General features: G+C 37.7%; 1 protein-coding gene across 4 annotated transcripts in view; it reads right to left on the bottom strand.

Moving 5' to 3' along the window:
- FGFR1OP2 (FGFR1 oncogene partner 2) overlaps window positions 1-18,049 on the bottom strand; it is a 34,795-nt gene extending 16,746 nt beyond the window's left edge. For 2 of the 4 annotated variants that reach the window (XM_045465210.1, XM_045465212.1), the window contains exon 1: window positions 17,941-18,049. The gene's annotated coding sequence lies outside the window, so the exon portion shown is untranslated. Of the gene's footprint in view, window positions 1-17,866 lie in introns of all 4 variants that reach the window. The other 2 variants (XM_045465209.1, XM_045465211.1) reach the window with 1 other exon arrangement.
- Between the last annotated feature and the right edge of the window lie 134 nt (window positions 18,050-18,183).

Below are 18,183 nucleotides of genomic sequence, written 5' to 3'. Positions count from 1 at the left end.
TCCCACATCGGGCTCTGTGCTGCCAGCTCAGAGCCTGGAGGCTGCTTCAGATTCTGCGTCTCCCTCTCTTTCTCTGCCCCTCCCCCGCTCATGCTCTGTCTCTCTCTGCCTCTCAAAAAATAAACGTAATAAAAAAAAAAAATTTTAATAAAATGTCTTATGTTTGAAAACAAGAACTATGACTTTCACCTGATAGAATTTTCAATTTATGTAGATATAATATATAACTATGACATAACAGTGGAAGGGTAAATGGACCTATAAAATGAAAAGGTTTCAACATGTCACTTGAAATTATTAAATGTTGGGGTGCTTGGGTGGCTCAGTTGGCTAATCATCCAACTCTTAATTTCGGCTCAGGTCACAATCTCATGATTCATGGGACTGAGCCCCGCACTTGACAATGTGGGCCTGCTAATATGTTATTAGTTATATATGTATGTATGTGTGTATACGTATATGTGTATGTATATATATATATACATACACATATATATGTATAGATACATATATATGTATACGTATGTGTACATACATATACACACACACACACACATATATACATACATATATATACACACATATATATATAAAATTCCTAGCAAAACCTCTTGAAAAACTGTACAGAGATAATAGTCAAAATCACAAGAGATGAATTAAAATAAAGGAACAAAATATTGAAGGAACAAACAAAATAAATCATAAGATGTTGGATCTAAATCCAACCATATTTATAATTACACTACATGTAAATGTTATAAACACACTAATTAAAGACATTATCAGAATGAATTAAAAAACAGGACCCTGGGTGGGGAACCAAGATGGTGGAGTACGAGAATCTTCAGCTCACCCTGTCCCCTGAGCACACCAAGACAACAGTCACATCTGTACAACTAACTCTAAAAACAACCTGAAGACTGGCAGAACACACCTTACACAGTTAATGGTAGAGAGGTAGGAAAGGTAGGAGAGGTAGAGACTGGTTGGGAACCAACCCCCTGACAAGACAAACCACAAATGGGAGGGACACCACAAGCACGGAAGAGTATCAGACCCCACCCAGGCATCTCAGGCACTGGGGACATGCACTGTGAAGACAAATTCCCATTAACATCTGGCTATGAGAACCAATGGGGCTTAACTTCTGGAGCTTTTAAAATCAGAAGAGTTTAACTCTGGGGACTTTAAAAATCAGTTGGCTTAACAAAAGAGGTGGAGGGCAATAGGAAACTGGTCCCTGCCCTTAAAGAGCAAGCATCACAAATAATTCAGGCACAGGAGCAACAGTTTGAAAAGTGCCTGGGGTATATGTGAAGGAGACTTATTTACTAATCTCAGGACATGTGCTGAAAGAGCAGGAATCTTCAGAGATTACTCCAAGAAAAAATTGATGGTGGGGGCCACTTCCCTTCCCTTGCCTAGCCTAGATAGCCAGACACCTGCGGGAACCAGCACCAACACTCTCCACACTTGCTAGCACTGCATGCCCTGCCCCCACATTCCCCTGCCACCTACCTGTTCCAACCCACCCATCTTGGCACACATCCCTCTAAAGAGACTCCCGCTCCTCCATATCCTGCAAGCAGCCCGGGCAGGGAATGGTGCCATTCCAAAGAAACTCCTGCACTGTGGAGGGGAAAGATAATCTCACATACCAGCTGGCTCACAGTTCTAGAGCTGAATCTCTTAGCAGGCTGTACAGGAAGAGTACTCTGCCATATCGTGCACCTGCAAGTGCAGCCAGAGGTGGAATATGGACACCTAGTCTTGACTGCTGGCCCCAGGCCCCAAAAAAAGCTGCTGTGGGCTCTGCAGGGAGAAGGCCCTGCCTTTTGCTGTACCAACATAGAGAGGCTAATTGCAGACAGGTAGCCTGACTGCTGACCCTGCCACCCATGAGCCAACTGGGCCTCACACAGGCTCCTCAACAACTCAGGGACTAAACCCTGCCCAGTGTGCCCACAGTAGGCTTTGCAGTCAACTGGGCTGAAGGCTCAGTCACAACAGGAAGACATATACAGCCCATATAGGACACTGCTGGAATACCTGATTCTGTTGACCTGGGGGCATTATACTATAGGGCACCACAGGACCTCTTTGACACAAGGTCACTACTTTCAAGAAGTCGTAGCTGACCTAATACACAGAAACAATCACGGAGAGTTAGACAAAACATAGTCAGAGGACTATGTCTCAGATGGAAGAACGGGACAAAATCACAGCAAAAGAGCTAAATGAAACTGAGATAAGCAATATGCCTGATAAAGAATTCCAAGTAATGGTCATAAAGATACTCACTGAACTTAAGAAAGAGTGAATGAATTCATGAGAACTTTAAGGAAGAGATGAAGAACCAGCAAGGGATGAATAATTCAGTAAGAGAAACAAAAAAACACACTTGAGGTAATCAAGGGATTAGGGGAGGCAGAAGAATGGATTAGTGATCTAGGAGACACAGTAATGGAAAGCAACCAAGCTGAACATCAAAAAGAAAAAGGAATAAAAAATGAGAATAGGTTAAGGGAACGCAGTGACACCATCAAGCATAATAACCTTTGCAATACAGAGATCCCAGAAGGGGAAAAGAAAAAAGGAGAGAAAACCTATTTGAAGAACTAATAGCTGAAAACTTCCCTAATCTGGGGAAGTAAACAGACTTGCAAATCCAGGAAGCACTAAGAGCCTCCAACAAGATTAGTTCAAGGAGGTCCACACAGACAGGTAATGATTAAAATGGCTAAAAGTAATGATAAAGAATTTTAAAAACAGCAAGAGAAAAGAAAGCAGCTACATACAAGGGAAGCCCTCTTGTAAGACCATAAGCTGATTTTTCAGCAGAAACTTTGCAGGTCAGAAGGGTGGTATGATATATTCAAAGTGCTGAAAGGAAAAAACCCTGCAAACAAGTATACTCCACTCAGTAAAGTTATCTTTAGAATAGAGAGGTAAAGTTTCCCAACAAAAGTTCAAGGAATTCATCGCCACCAAACCAGCCTTACAAAGTATGCTAAAGGGAATTCTGAGTGCAAGAGAAAGCCCTAAGAAATAAGAAAAGCCCTAGAAATAAGAAAATAAGAAAATTAAGAAATAAGAAAATTAAGAAAGGAAATTATTTCACAGGTGAAAACAAATATGTAATAAAGGTAGTAGATAAATCACTTATAAAACAAGTATGGAGGTTAAAATACAGTAATAGAAAAATCAATTATGTCTACAAAAATCCAAAGATACACAAAATAAAAAGATGTAAAATATGACATCATATACATAAAACGTGATGGGGAAGTAACAATTTAGTGCTTTTAATGTGTTTAAACTTAAGTGACCATTAACTTACAACTGACTGCTACACACATAAATTTTATATGTGGACTTAATGGTAACCACAAATCAAAAACCTATTAATACACACACACAATAAAGAGAAAAGAATCCAAGCATAACACCAAAGAAAGCCACCAAGCCATAAGGGATGAGAGCAAGAGACAAAGAAAGGAACAGAGAAGAACTACAAAAATAACTAAAAAACAATTAACAAAATGGCATTAAATACATACTTATCAATAATTACTTTAAACATAAATAAACTCCAATAAAAAAAAATTGGGGCAACTTAATGGATAAAGAAACAAGACCCATCTAAATGCTGCCTACAAGAGACTTACTTCAGACCTAAAGACATATACAGACTGAAAGGACTGGAAAAACACATACTATACAAATAGAAGCCAAAAACAAAACCAAAAACAAGCCAGGGTGGGGCGCCTGGGTGGCTCAGTCACTTAAGAGTTTGACTTTGGCTCATTATCTCGCAGTTTGTGAGTCTGAACCCCAAGTGGGACTCTCTGCTGTTCGTGCAGAGCCCACTTCAGATCCTCTGTCTCCCTCTCTCTCTGCCCCTCCCTCACTTGCAAATTCTCTCAAAAATAAACAAACATTAAAAAAAAAAAAACAAACCCAAAAAACAAAAAAAAAAGCAAGCCAGGGTGGCAATCCTTGTATCAGACAAAATACTTTATTTTTAATTTTTTTTTAAGATTTTAAGTAATCTCTACACCTAACATGGGGCTCAACCCTGAGATCAAAAGTCTCATGCTCTACTGACCGAGACAGCCAGGCACCCCAGACAAAATAGATATTAAAGCACAGACTGTAGCAAGAAACAAAGAAAAGCACTATATAAAAATAAAGAGATCAATCCATCAAGAATATAACAACTGTAAATATCTCTGCATCCAACACAGGAGTACCAAAGTACATAAAACAATTATTAATAAACATAAAGGGAGAAATGGACAGCAATACAATAATAGTAGCGGACTCTAACACCCCACCTGTATCAATTGATAAATAATCTAGACAGAAAATCAACAAGGAAACAATGGCTTTGCATGACATATTAGACCAGACAAACCTAACAGATACATATAGAACACTGTAATCCCAAAGAGCAGAATACACATTCTTTTCAAGTGCACACAGAACATACTCCAGTATAGATCACATATTAAGCAGTAAAACAAGTCTCAATAAATTTAAGAAGACTGAAATCATATCGAGCATCTTTTTTCAACCACAACTGTGTATGAAACTAGAAAAAATTTGGAAATGCCACAAATATATGGACACTAAATAACATGCTACTACAAATGACTGGGTCAACCAAGAAATCAAAGAGGAAATAAGAAAATACATGGAGACAAACGAAAATGAAAACACAATGGTTCAAAATATTTGGGATGCAGCAAAAGCAGTTTTAAGAGGGAAATTTATTGTGATACAGTTCTACCATAAGAAACAAGAAAAATCTCAAATAAACAACCTAACTTTACACCTTCAAGAGCTAGAAAAAGAACAAACTAGCAGAAGCCTATCTGCACTGCAAAGCAAACAATCCACAAAACTAAAAGGCAACCGACAGAATGGGAAAAGATATTTGCAAATGACATATCAGACAAAGGGCTAGTATCCAAAATCTATAAAGAACTCACCAAACTCTACACCTGAAAAACAAATAATCCAGTGAAGAAATGGGCAGAAGACATGAATAGACACATCTCTAAAAAAGACATCCAGATGGCCAACAGGCACATGAAAAGATGCTCAACGTCACTCATCAGGGAAATACAAATCAAAACCACACTCAGATATCACCTCACGCCCGTCAGAGTGGCCAAAATGAACAAATCAGGAGACTATAGATGCTGGAGAGGATGTGGAGAAACGGGTACCCTCTTGCACTGTTGGTGGGAATGCAAACTGGTGCAGCCACTCTGGAAAACAGTGTGGAGGTTCCTCAAAAAATTAAAAATAGATCTACCCTATGACCCAGCAATAGCACTGCTAGGAATTTACCCAAGGGATACAGAAGTGCTGATGCATAGGGGCACTTGTACCCCAATGTTTATAGCAGCACTTTCAACAATAGCCAAATTATGGAAAGAGCCTAAATGTCCATCAACTAATGAATGGATAGAGAAGTTGTGGTTTATACACACAATGGAATACTACTTGGCAATGAGAAAGAATGAAATATGGCCTTTGGTAGCAACATGGATAGAACTGGAGGGTGTGATGCTAAGTGAAATAAGTCATACAGAGAAAGACAGATACCATATGTTTTCACTCATATGTGGATCCTGAGAAACTTAATAGAAGACCATGGGGGATGGGAAGGGGGAAAAAAGTTACAGAGAGGGAAGGAGACAAACCATAAGAGACTCTTAAAAATTGAGAATAAACTGAGGGTTGATGGGGGGTGGGAGGGAGGGTAAAGTGGGTGATGGGCATTGAGGAGGGCACCTGTTGGGATGAGCACTGGGTGTTGTATGGAAACCAATTTGACAATAAATTTCATATAAAAAAAAAAACTAGCAGAAGCCTTAAGCTAGCAGAAGGGAGAAAATAATAAAGATTAGAGCAGAAATAAATGAAATAAAAGTTAAAAAAATAAAGAAGATCAAGGAAACCAGGAACTGGTTCTTTGAAAAGATCAATAAAACTGATAAATCTCTGGCCAGACTCATCAAGAGAAAAAAGAAGACTCAAAAAAAAAAAAAAAAAAAAAAAAAAAAAAAAATGAGAAATGAAGGAGGAGAAACAACAACCAACACCATAGAAATACAAAAGATTCTAAGAGAAAATTATGAAAAATCATATGCCAACAAATTGGCAACCTAGAAGAAATGGATAAATTCTTAGAAACGTAAAATCATCCAAAAGTGAACCAGGAAGAAATAGAAAATTTGAACAGACCAATTATTAGTAATGAAATTGAATGAGTAATCAAAAAATTCCCAACAAAGTCCAGAACCAGAAGGCTCCACAGGTGAATTCTACCAAACATAAAGAGTTAATACCTATTCTTCTTAAACTATTCAAAAAAAAATGGAAGATGAAGGAAAACTTTGAGATTTATTCTAGGATGCCAGCATTACCCTGATACCAAAACCAAAGACCCCAGAAAAAAAGAAAACTACAGGTCAATATTTCTGTTGAACAGAGATGCGAAAACCCTCAATAAACTATTAGCAGACCTCATTCAATAACATACTTAAAAAAAAATCATTCAACAGGATCAAGCAGAATTTATTCAAAGGATGCAAGGGTGGTTCAATATTTGCAAGTCAATCAATGTGATACTTCACATTAAATAAGAAAAATGATAAAAACCATATGATCATCTCAACAGATGCAGAAAAAGCATTTGACAAAATACATCAATTCATGATAAAAAGTGTCAACGAAGTAATTTTAGAGAAAACATGCTTCAACATAATAAAGGTCATATATGAGAAACCCACAGCTAACATTAAATGATGAGAAACAGAACTTTTCCTTTAAGATCCGGAACAAGACCAGGATATCCACTGTCACCATTTTCATTCAACATGGTACTAAAAGCTCTAGATGAAACAATCAGATAAGAAAAAGAAATAGGGTGCCTGGGTGGCTCAGTTGATTGAGTGTCTGGCTTCTGCTCAGGGCATGATCTCCCAGTTTGTGGGTTCAAGCCCCACATCGGGCTCTGTGCTGACAGCTCCGACCCTGGAGTCTGCTTCAGATTCTGTGTCTCCCTCTTTCTGCCCCTCTCCTGCTCACACACTCTCTCTGAAAAATAAACAAACATTTAAAAAAGTTAAAAAAAAAAAAAAGGGGGGGGGGGCGCCTGGGTGGCTCAATCGGTTGAGCATCCGACTTCGGCTCAGGTCGCGATCTCGCGGTCCGTGAGTTCGAGCCCCGCGTCGGGCTCTGTGCTGACAGCTCAGAGCCTGGAGCTTGTTTCAGATTCTGTGTCTCCCCCTCTCTCTCTGACCCTCCCCCGTTCATGCTCTGTCTCTCTCTGTCTCAAAAAATTAAATAAACGTTAAAAAAAAAAAATTAAAAAAAAAAAAAAAAAAGAAAAAGAAATAAAAGGCATCCGAATTGGTAAGGAAAAAGTAAAACTGTCACTATGCAAAGATGACATGATACTATTTACAGAAAACCCTAATGACTCCACCAAAAAACTGTTAGAATAAATGAATTCAGTAAAGTTACAGGATACAAAATTAATACATAGAAATCTGTTACATTACTATACACTGATGAGGAGCAGAAAGAGAAATCAAGAAAACAATCCCATTTATAATTACAGTAGCAAAAGTAAAATACCTAGGAATGAAATTAACCAAGGAGGTGAAAGATCTGTACTCTGAAAATTATAAAATATTGATGAAAGAAATTAAAGATGACACAAACAAATGAAAAGATATTCCATGCTCATGGATTGGAAGAATTAATATTGTTAAAATGTCCATACTACCCAAAGCAATCTACACATTCAAAGCAATCCCTAACAAAATGCTAACAGCATTTGTCACAGAACTAAAATAAACCTAAAATTTGTATAGAACTGCAAAAGACACTGAATAGCTAAGGCAATCTTGAGAAAGAACAAAGCAGGAGGTATCACAATCCCAGATTTCAAGATAGAATACAAAGTTCTAGTAATCAAAACAGTATGGTACTGGCACAAAACAAGACACAGAACAACAGAACAAAATAGCCCAGAAACAAGTCCATTATTTACATACCAATTAATTTATGGCAAAGGAGGCAAAAATATACAATGGGGGAAAAGAAAGTCTCTTCAATAAACGGTACTGGGAAAACTGGACAGCTATATGCAAAAGAATGAAATTGGACCATTTTCTTAACACCATGCACAAAAACAAACTCAAAATGGATTAATAACTTAAACGTGAGACCCAAAACCATAAAACTCCTACAAGAAAACACAGGTAGCAATCTCTTTCACATCAGCCATAGCAACGTTCTTCTAGATGGGTCTCCTCACGCAAGATAAACAAAAGGAAAATTAAGCTACTGGGGTTAACACCAAACTAAAAAGCTTTTGCTTACTGGATGAAACCATCAACAAAACAAAAAGGCAACCTACTGAATGAGAGAAGATATTTGTAATGACATATCTGATAGGGGGTTAATATATCCAAAATATAAAGAACTTACACAACACCAAAAAACCCACAAATACAACAATTTAAAAATGGCAAAGAACCTCAATGAACATTTTGCCAAAGACGACATAAAGATGGCCAACAGACCAATGAAAAAGTGCTCAACACCACTATCATCAAGGCAATGCAAATCAAAACCACAGTAAGTAATCACTTCACATGTCACAATGGCTAGGAAAAAAAAAAAAGACACAAAATAAGAAGTGTTGGGAAGGATGTGGAGAAAAAGTACATGCATTGTTGGTGAGAATGTAAATTAGTGCAGCCACTGTAGAAAACAGTATACAAGTTCCTCAAAAAATTAAAAACAGATTATATGATCCATTAATCCTCCTATTGGGTATTTACCCAAAGAAAACAAAAATATTAATTCGAAAATGTATGTGCAGCCCTATGTTTCTAGCAGCACTGTTTCTAATAACCAGGAGATGGAAGCAACCTAAGTGTCCATCAACAGAAGAATGGATAAAGATGTGGTATATACATAAAATGGAGTATTACTCAGCCATACGAATGAGATCTTGCCATTTGTGACAACATGGATGGACATACAGAATATTATGCTGAGTGAAGTAAGTCACATAGAGAATGACAAATACTGTATGATTTCACTTACATGTGGAATCTAAAAAAACAAAAGAAAAACTAACACAACAAATTAAAAAAAACCAGACTCTTAAATACAGAGAACTGGTGGTTGCCAGAGGGAAGATGGGTTGGGGGATGGGTAAAATAGATAAAGAGGATTAAGAGGGACAAGCTTCCACTTATAAGTCACAGAGACAAAAAGTACAGCATAGGGAATATACTCAATATTGTAATAATATATGGTGACAGACGGGGACTATACTTTTCATGGTAAGCACTGAGTAATGTACAGAATTGTCAAATCAGTATGCTGTACACCAGAAACTAATATAACGTTGCAAATTAATTATAATTCAATAAAAAAAAAAGAAAAAGGGAAAAGAAAAAGCAGAAGATAGAAATTAAAAAAACAAAATCAGAACCCAACTGTAAATAGTCTATAGAAACTTATACCTTATGATATAGGTAAGTTAAAAGTAAAAGTACAGAAAAAGGTATACTATTCAAACACTAATCAAAATAAAGTCAGAGTGTTAATAAGCACAGGAAAAGATGCTCAACATGATTAGCTATCAGGCAAATGCAAATCAAAACTACAATGAGATGTTTCACACCCACTAGGATGGTTGTAATAAACAAGACAAATAATAAGATTTTGCTAGCATATAGAGAATTTCTTTCTCAGTAATCGATAGAATTTGTACACAGAAAATCAGCAAGCATACAGAAGACATGAACAAACACCATCAATGGGGTGGACTGAATTAATATTTATAAAATAAGTATCAACAGAATACATATTATTTTTAAGTGTGCACAGGATCTTCACTAGGATAGATCTTATCCTAGATAACAAAACAAACCTTAACAAATGAAAAAGAACTGCAATGATATAAATTATGTTCCATGGCCATAATGAAATTAAACTAAAATAAATAACAAAGAGATAAGAAAATCCGAAATTAACACACAACTAACTCAGGAGGAAAAAAAAAAAAACTTTGGAAATCAGAAACTTTCATCTAAATAAACATGAAAATACAAGGTATCAAAAAATTTGTCATGTATGTATAACAGTATTTTGAAGGAAATTTGTAGCATTAAATTCTTTTATTAGAAAATTGAAAATATCTCAGGGGCGCCTGGGTGGCCCAGTCAGTTTAGTGTCTGACTTCGGCTCAGGTCATGATCCTACAGTCCGTGAGTTTGAGCCCCATGTCAGGCTTTGTGCTGACAGCTCAGAGCCTGGAACCTGCTTTGGATTCTGGGTCTCCCTCTCTCTTCTCCCCTCCTTCTCTCATGCTCTGTCTTGCTCTCTCTCAAAATTCAACATTAAAAAAACAAAAAACAATTAAAAAATATCTCAAATCAACTACCTAAGCCTCAAACTATGAAACCAGGAAAAGAGCAAAATCAACTCTAAAGTAAATAGAAAGAAGGAAATAATAAAAGAGCAGAAATCAATGAAATTGAAAACAGGAAAGCAATAGAGAAAAACCAATGAAACCAAAACCTAGTTCTTTGAAAAAGCAAATGAAGTGGATAAACCTCTAGCAAAACTGATGAAGGGACAAATAAAAATAAAAGAGAAGATATAAATTACTGATGTCAGGAATGAAAAAAAAGGTATCAGGTCAGATTCCTAACTCATTAAAAGGACAGGTGAATACAATAATAAATTCTGCACACATGAATTGGATAATTTAGACAAAATGGATTAATTCCCTAAAACCACAAACTACATAGTCACACAAGAGGAAACAGGTAACTATTAATAGTCCTGTAACTATTCCATAATAGTCCTATAACTATTAAAGAAATTAAATTTGTAGTTAAAAATATTCTGCAAAAAATCACTATTTGGATGGTTTTAATGGCAAATTCTACCAAACATATAAAGAAACAATACCAATGTTATGCGACCTCTTTGAGAAAATGTAAGAAAATAGTTCCAAACTCATAAAATAATGCCAGCATTACTTTGAAACCAACACCAGACACACTTCAGGGAGAGAGAGAGACAGAGAACCACAAACCAATGTCCCTCATAAACATAAATGTAAAAATTCTCAAGAAAATACTGGCAGATCAAATCAGCAACATATAGAAAGAATAATACACCATAAGCAAGTAAGGTTTATCCCTGAAATCAAGTTTGTTTCTACATTTCAATATTAACCAATGTAATCCACCATTAAAAAACAAAAACAAGGGGCGCCTGGGTGGCTCAGTCGGTTAAGCGGCCGACTTTGGCTCAGGTCATGATCTCGCGGTCCGTGAGTTCGAGCCCCGCGTCGGGCTCTGTGCTGACAGCTCAGAGCCCGGAGCCTGTTTCAGATTCTGTGTCTCCCTCTCTCTGACCCTCCCCCGTTCATGCTCTGTCTCTCTCTGTCTCAAAAATAAATAAACGTTAAAAAAAAATTAAAAACAAAAAAAAAAACAAAAAAAAAAACTTCTTCATACTAATTGGTGCATTTGAAAAAAAACAAAACAACAAATTCTCTGCAATAAAAACTCTCTGCAAATAGAAATAGAAGGGGATTGCTTCAAATTGACAAAGGCGTTTTCTTTCTTTCTTTTTTTTTAAATTTTTTTTAATTTTTGAGATAGAGACAGAGAGAGACAGAACACGAGCAGTGAAGGGGCAGAGAGAGAGGGAGACACAGAATCTGAAACAAGCTCCAGGCTCTGAGCTATCAGCACAGAGCCTGAAATGGGGCTCAAACTCAGGAACTGTGAGATCATGACCTGAGCCGAAGCTGACACTTAACCAACTGAGTCACCAAGGCACCCGCCCCCTTTATTTGAATTTTTTAATGTTTATTTAAGGGGCATTTTCAATATAGCCAATATCATACTTAAGTGAAAGACTGAATGTTTTCTGTAAAGTCAGGAACAAGGATGTCCCCAAACACCACTCCTATTCAATATCATACTAGAAACTAGAATAAGAGAAACTAGAATAGCCAAAAGAATTCTGAAAACAAAGTTGGAGAAATCATACCACCAAATTTTAGGCCTTACTATAAAGTTACAGCAATCAAGACAGCATGGTATTGGCAGAGACAGAACAGAGGTCAGAAATAAGCCCACAGAAACATGGTCAACTGATTTTTGAAAAAGATACTTCAAAGGGACAGTCTTGTCAACAAATGGTGTTATAAGACCGGACAGCCATATGCCAAAAAATTAATCCCAACATAATTCTTACACTTTATCCAAAAATCAACTCAAAGTGGACCACAGATGTAAATGTAAAATGAAAAGCAGAGAAAAATCACTGTGACCTGGGTTAGGCAAAGATTTTTCACACATGATACCAAATGATTGATTCATAAAAGAAAAATTTAATAAACTAGACTTCATCAAAACTAGAAACGTTTGCTCCGGGAAACACACTGTTAAGACAGTCTGAAAAGACAAGCTACAGAATGTGAGGCAAAATTTGCAAATCACATATCTGACAAAGGACTTTATCCAGAATACTTTAAAAAGTCTCAAAACTAACAGTAAGAATATGATCCATTTTTTTAAAAAGTTTATTTATTTTGAGAGAGATGGAGAGAAACAGACTGCAGGAACAGGTAGGTGAGGGGCAGAGAGAGAAGTGCAGAGCCTGACATGGGACTCGATTCCATGAACCGTTAGATCATGACCTGAGCTGAAATCAAGAGTCGGACGCTTAGCTGACTGAGCAACTCAGGCGCCCTGAAAATGATCCAGTTTTTAAAATGAGCAAAAGACTTTAACACTTAATCAAAAGATATATAGATGGCAAATAAGCACATGAAAATATATTCAAAGTCATTAGCCGTTAAGAAATGCAATTAAGGGGCGCCTGGGTGGTGCAGTCGGTTAAGCATCTGACTTCAGCCAGGTCACGATCTCGCAGTCCGTGAGTTCGAGCCCCGCGTCAGGCTCTGGGCTGATGGCTCAGAGCCTGGAGCCTGTTTCCGATTCTGTGTCTCCCTCTCTCTCTGCCCCTCCCCCATTCATGCTCTGTCTCTCTCTGTCCCAAAAATAAATAAACGTTGAAGAAATGCAATTAAGACTACAATGAGATCCACTACACCCCAAATAAAATGGCTAAAATAAGTACTGACATTCCAAGTGCTGACAAGGATGCAGTGTGACTGGAACTATCCTATAATGCTGGTGAAAATGCAAAATGATATGGCTAGTTCAGAAAATGGTTTGGCAGTTTCTTACCAAGTTAACCATATGGCTGCCACATGACCTAACAGTACTACTTCTGGGTATTTAGGGTAGAGAAATGAGTGGAAAAACTGTACTGTAGTACAGCAGTCATATGAAATGAGGTACTGATACAATACAGATGAATCTCAAAGGCGTTATGCTGACTGAAAGAAGATAGTCTCAACAGGTTATATAATGTTTCCAATTATCTGGCACTGCCTAAAGGACAAAGCTATCGTGCATTCCCTGTCCCCAAGGTTTTGTCTTTGTCATGAATTCTTCTGGTGGCTATATGCATGTGTGGCAGAAGGAAGGTATCTATTTATATTTCCTTTTTCTTATGGGGACAACTAGTTGTCCCAGTCTCATTTATTGTATCGTACATTCTTCCGCCACTGAATTTTTTTCTATTGAAATATATTTGACATATAACGTTATGTAAGTTTAAGGTGTACAACATGTTGACTTGATACATTTATATACTGTAATATGATTGCCATTATAATGATAATTAGCATCTCTATGTCACATAATCACTTCTTTCTTGTGGAAAGAAGTACCCCCACTCATTTTAATGCCACACATACTGTATGTTTTCTCAATAAATGTATGGGTATGTTTCTGAGCTCTCTATTCTACCTCTGGGTCTTTTTCTTTATCTCCACAACAATACCACGCTGCCTATACTGTTAACAGTTGTAAAATACACCCTTACTATCTGATATAGCAAGTTACCCTTTTCTTCTTCAAAACCGTTTACCTATTCTTAGCCTTCTCTTCAACCTAATTCAACCTTCTCTCCAACTAAATGGACATCCAGAGCACTCTAGATCAAACTGCTAGCTATTAATTTTAACTAATTCAAACCGTTGGTAGATGTCTGAACTCAAAGAATCCTACCCTATCTTCTTTCGGTCAACAGGACAAATGTTATTCCCATTTCATCAATGAGGAAACGCAAGGAGCCAAGCTAGTACCAGAAATAGAATTTCTGATCCTGAGTTTAGTGCTCTACACAGGAGCCAACGTGGATCCTCAGGACTGTGTTTACTTTTAGCCATGTAAAAACCACCTGTCTCCCCGGGTGGAAAAACAATGCAAATTCCCTGACCATGCTTCACCAATGGGACTTCCAAGATATTACAAAAACTGAGTATCAAGCCAGCAATAGAAAATAAATGAGGCTGTAAGTGAAGAAAAGACCAAAAAAAAACCAAAAAAAACCAAAAAAAACAAAAACCCAAAAAACAAAAAACAAAAACAAAAACCCACAAAATTTTAACTATTTTCCCTTATGATTAATAAAAGCCTAGCATCCATTTTAATTGGGCATCACAGTTAATTATAAAATCAATTAAATGTTTACTGACAGGTTTTTCAAAATTAAAATTAACATCCACTTTAAAAAATCTCTAGGTTGCATAATGAAATACTGTCAAAATCAGTTATAGTTAAAATATGTTTTATAACTACAAAAATATACCTATTCAGAGAAAGGAATTATAAACATCAGATAATTGAAAGCATAATTTTATTAACACTTTAGAAAAATAGTGACACAGAGTTTCTAAGAATCCGCATGTTCATTTCCTGTATGTGAAACAACAGAAGTTTAAAATAGTTTATAACATGCATTTACTTTGCCAACTTTTTTGAAAATCATTGTGCTTTCTCCCCCTCTTTTGGCTGGTAAGTGGAGTGGGAAGAAGATTGTTTTTCCAAACTCTCTAACAAGTTTTAAATATTTAAAAATAGACTCCAGTAAAAAAAGAGAGTATTTTCAATTTATCTGCCTATCTTTATAGTGCTTGTCATAACTGGTCACAGTGCACTTACATTATTTTCCATAGGTAGGCCCAATTTACAGGTGGAATTTTTCTAAAGTGGGTTTTTCCCTGCCTGCATTAGCCACATTCTCGCCCACTTTGCCACCCAAAGATGTTGGCAGACTCCTGGCAGAGGTTTCGGAACATTCTGCTGCTGATAAAAGAGAAACCACCACCCACTCAAAATACCAACTGCCAGCTGTTCAGTTTTACATTTTGGTTAAGAAAAATTTAAAGAAATTCAAGTCACTCTTCTTTCTCTTTCATCCACAAATCCACTATCCCATAGCTGGACCTACACAGAAATATCGTGACTACTGACACACCATAAATTTCTTTAAATATGCTTTTTTTAATGTTTGTTTATTTTTGAGAGACAAAGAGACAGAGACAGAGATAGAGAGAGACCGTATGCACATGCAAGTGGGGCAGGGGCAGAGAGAGAGGGGGCAGAGGATCCGAAGTGGGCTCTGTGCTGACAACAGTGAACGTACATGGGGCTCGAACTCATGAACCGTGAGATCATGACCTGAGCTGAAGTGGGACACTCAACTGACTAAGCCACCCAGGTGCCTCTGTCCTTAAATATTAACAACCTAGTTTAAATTTTATTGGATTGTTCAGGCATACTAACTGTATTAATTAGTACATAATGTTAACAGATACATATGGAACCAGAAAAATAAAAAAGCATAGTTATGGCTTCCTTAGAAACTTTTAATCTAAAGAAATCAAGAAAGAGTGCATGTAAATTACATATAAAAATAAGCATCTTTTATCGACAATATATTTCTGCATTTGAAAGCGTAGAAAATTTTTTACGGTCTTTGAAAATGATGGAATGAACACGTTTGAAGCTTTATGAAGAAGATAAATTTGTTTTTAATGTTTATTTAATTTGAGAGAGAGAGCGCAAGCAGGCGGGGGGGAGCCAGAGAGAGAGGGAAACAGAGAATCCCAAGCAGGTTCTGTGATAGCAGTGCAGAACCTGACACAGGGCTGGAACTCACGACCACGAGATCTCATGATCTCATGATCACGAGATCATGACCTGAGTCGAAATCAAGAGTCTCACGCTTAACCAACTGAGCAACCCAGGCACCCCTGAAGAAGATAAAATTTTAAAATTGGAAGAACAGGATTTAAAAGGACATAGGAGAATTTTTTTTTTACCTTAGAATTGTAGCTAAATATAAGTTGCATATACGTGGAGGTTCAAACAGGTATGACAAGTCAAGGAACTAACCTAATCTAAACTGGTTATTTATAACCTATGGGCCAAGGAGTCATTGGAAGTTACATGGATGTACACGCACCCAGTACAATCTGTAGTCTAAAATAATTTGCTCACCCACTTATTTCTCTATTTTTCAAATGTAGACAGATACTAGTAAAATAAAATAGCAAATCACTTAAAAGGTTAGTTTTTTTTCCCATTATGCATAATCTCAACCAACAAATACTAAAAGTACAATTACTTCTGTGTTAGGAGTACAGTTCCTCATGTTCAAAACGGATCAGGGGCCTTTAACATACAAGGTTCCTTCTGGCTATTTAAGGGCACTAAGGACTTCTATCATTAATCTTTAGAACTTGTATTTACAAGTATACATATTTACAAATGTGTACACACATGATGCCTGCTATACCCCCAGGCACTGGACCAGCTTTTGTTACAAAGATGAAGAAGACAGGATTCCAGACTCAAGTTCAAATTGATACAGATACATGAACAAATAATACAACCTAATAAATACTGCAGAGCTGTTTCAAGTGCCCTGGGAGCACAATGGCATTATTAATGTCACCTGGGGGAGTATGAGAAAACAAGGATCTATGAATTCGGTCTTGACAGGTGGGGCATGGGGTGAAGAAGAGTTAGCATTCTAAACAGATGGTACAGCACACACAAAGGCACAGAGTTGTGAAAGTGCATGACATGTTTGGGGAAAAACAGTCCTCTCGTATGAGTGGATATCAAGGTATTTGGAGGAGAAGTAAGAGGAGAGGAAAAAGATAAAATGAATTGGAATAGATAGTAAAAGGCCCTAAATGATATGCCTCACAATTAAGACTTAATTCCATCAGCAATATGGTTACTGACAAAGTTTAAGGACTGACATAAACGGATTTCAGAATAACTGTATGGAAGGATGAAGGTGGAGAAACTACTGGGGGAGGGTGGGTAACTGCAATAATTCTGGTGGAAGAAATAATACAGTTCAGTGCAAGTGGAAACGCAGAATCAGGGACAAAGGTTTCTAGTTTGGACAGAGAGATGGATACTGGTACCATTATGAGAGATGGGATACATTGGAAAGGAAGAAAACCAGGAAAAGAGTAGTATTCCTGAGAGGGCAGTTTTTCAAGAGACAAGAAATGGTTATAGGCATGATATATTCTGCAAAGCGGTAAACTCAAAACCGAAAGGGTCCCTCTTCCCTCCTCTCAATGGTCAGCACCCAGGTGGGTTTAGGCAGGAAGAAAAAAGAAACGGAAGATGCGTCCACACAGGGTTAGGGCCAAAGCTTCAAGAAACTTTCCGCACCTCAGACCCGGAAAGAGGAGCTCACAACTGAGGCCGGGAAAAGGAAGGAGCGGGTAACCAGCGCAGGGAAGCGGCTAGGGACAGGGGGCAAGCAGTTCAAGAGGTGGAAAGCACCAGAGCGGCCCAGGGGAAGGAAACTTCCGACTCCCTTTGCCCGCTCATGTCCCTGGATTTATTCCACTTACTCTGGTCTCAATCCCTCGCAGCCGTCAACAGTGGCGTTAGGACTCAAAGCCTCTGCTAACAGGGACCTACGCACCCAAGGGAAGAGACTCCGCTCGTCTGTTCACCTTCTTCAGCGAGCAGACTCAGGACCCAGCAGAGACCATCAGTGGAGATGCGGCTGGAGAGGTCAGCGGAGCTCAGCCCCATCACTGGCCGGAGGTAAACCTCCGCGGACCGCCTCGGACCTGCACGCTCAGAGGACCCAAACCTCGCGAGATTTCCTTCCTCACGTTACGGTGGGGGCAAAGCCAGAGATTTATTTGCGGGTCTTTGCAGA

The sequence above is a fragment of the Leopardus geoffroyi genome, chromosome B4 (assembly GCF_018350155.1).
Source record: "Leopardus geoffroyi isolate Oge1 chromosome B4, O.geoffroyi_Oge1_pat1.0, whole genome shotgun sequence".
NCBI classification, from domain to species: Eukaryota; Metazoa; Chordata; class Mammalia; order Carnivora; family Felidae; genus Leopardus; species Leopardus geoffroyi.
Note: the sequence above shows the minus strand (reverse complement) of the source record. Positions and strands in the feature narration are given on the sequence as shown.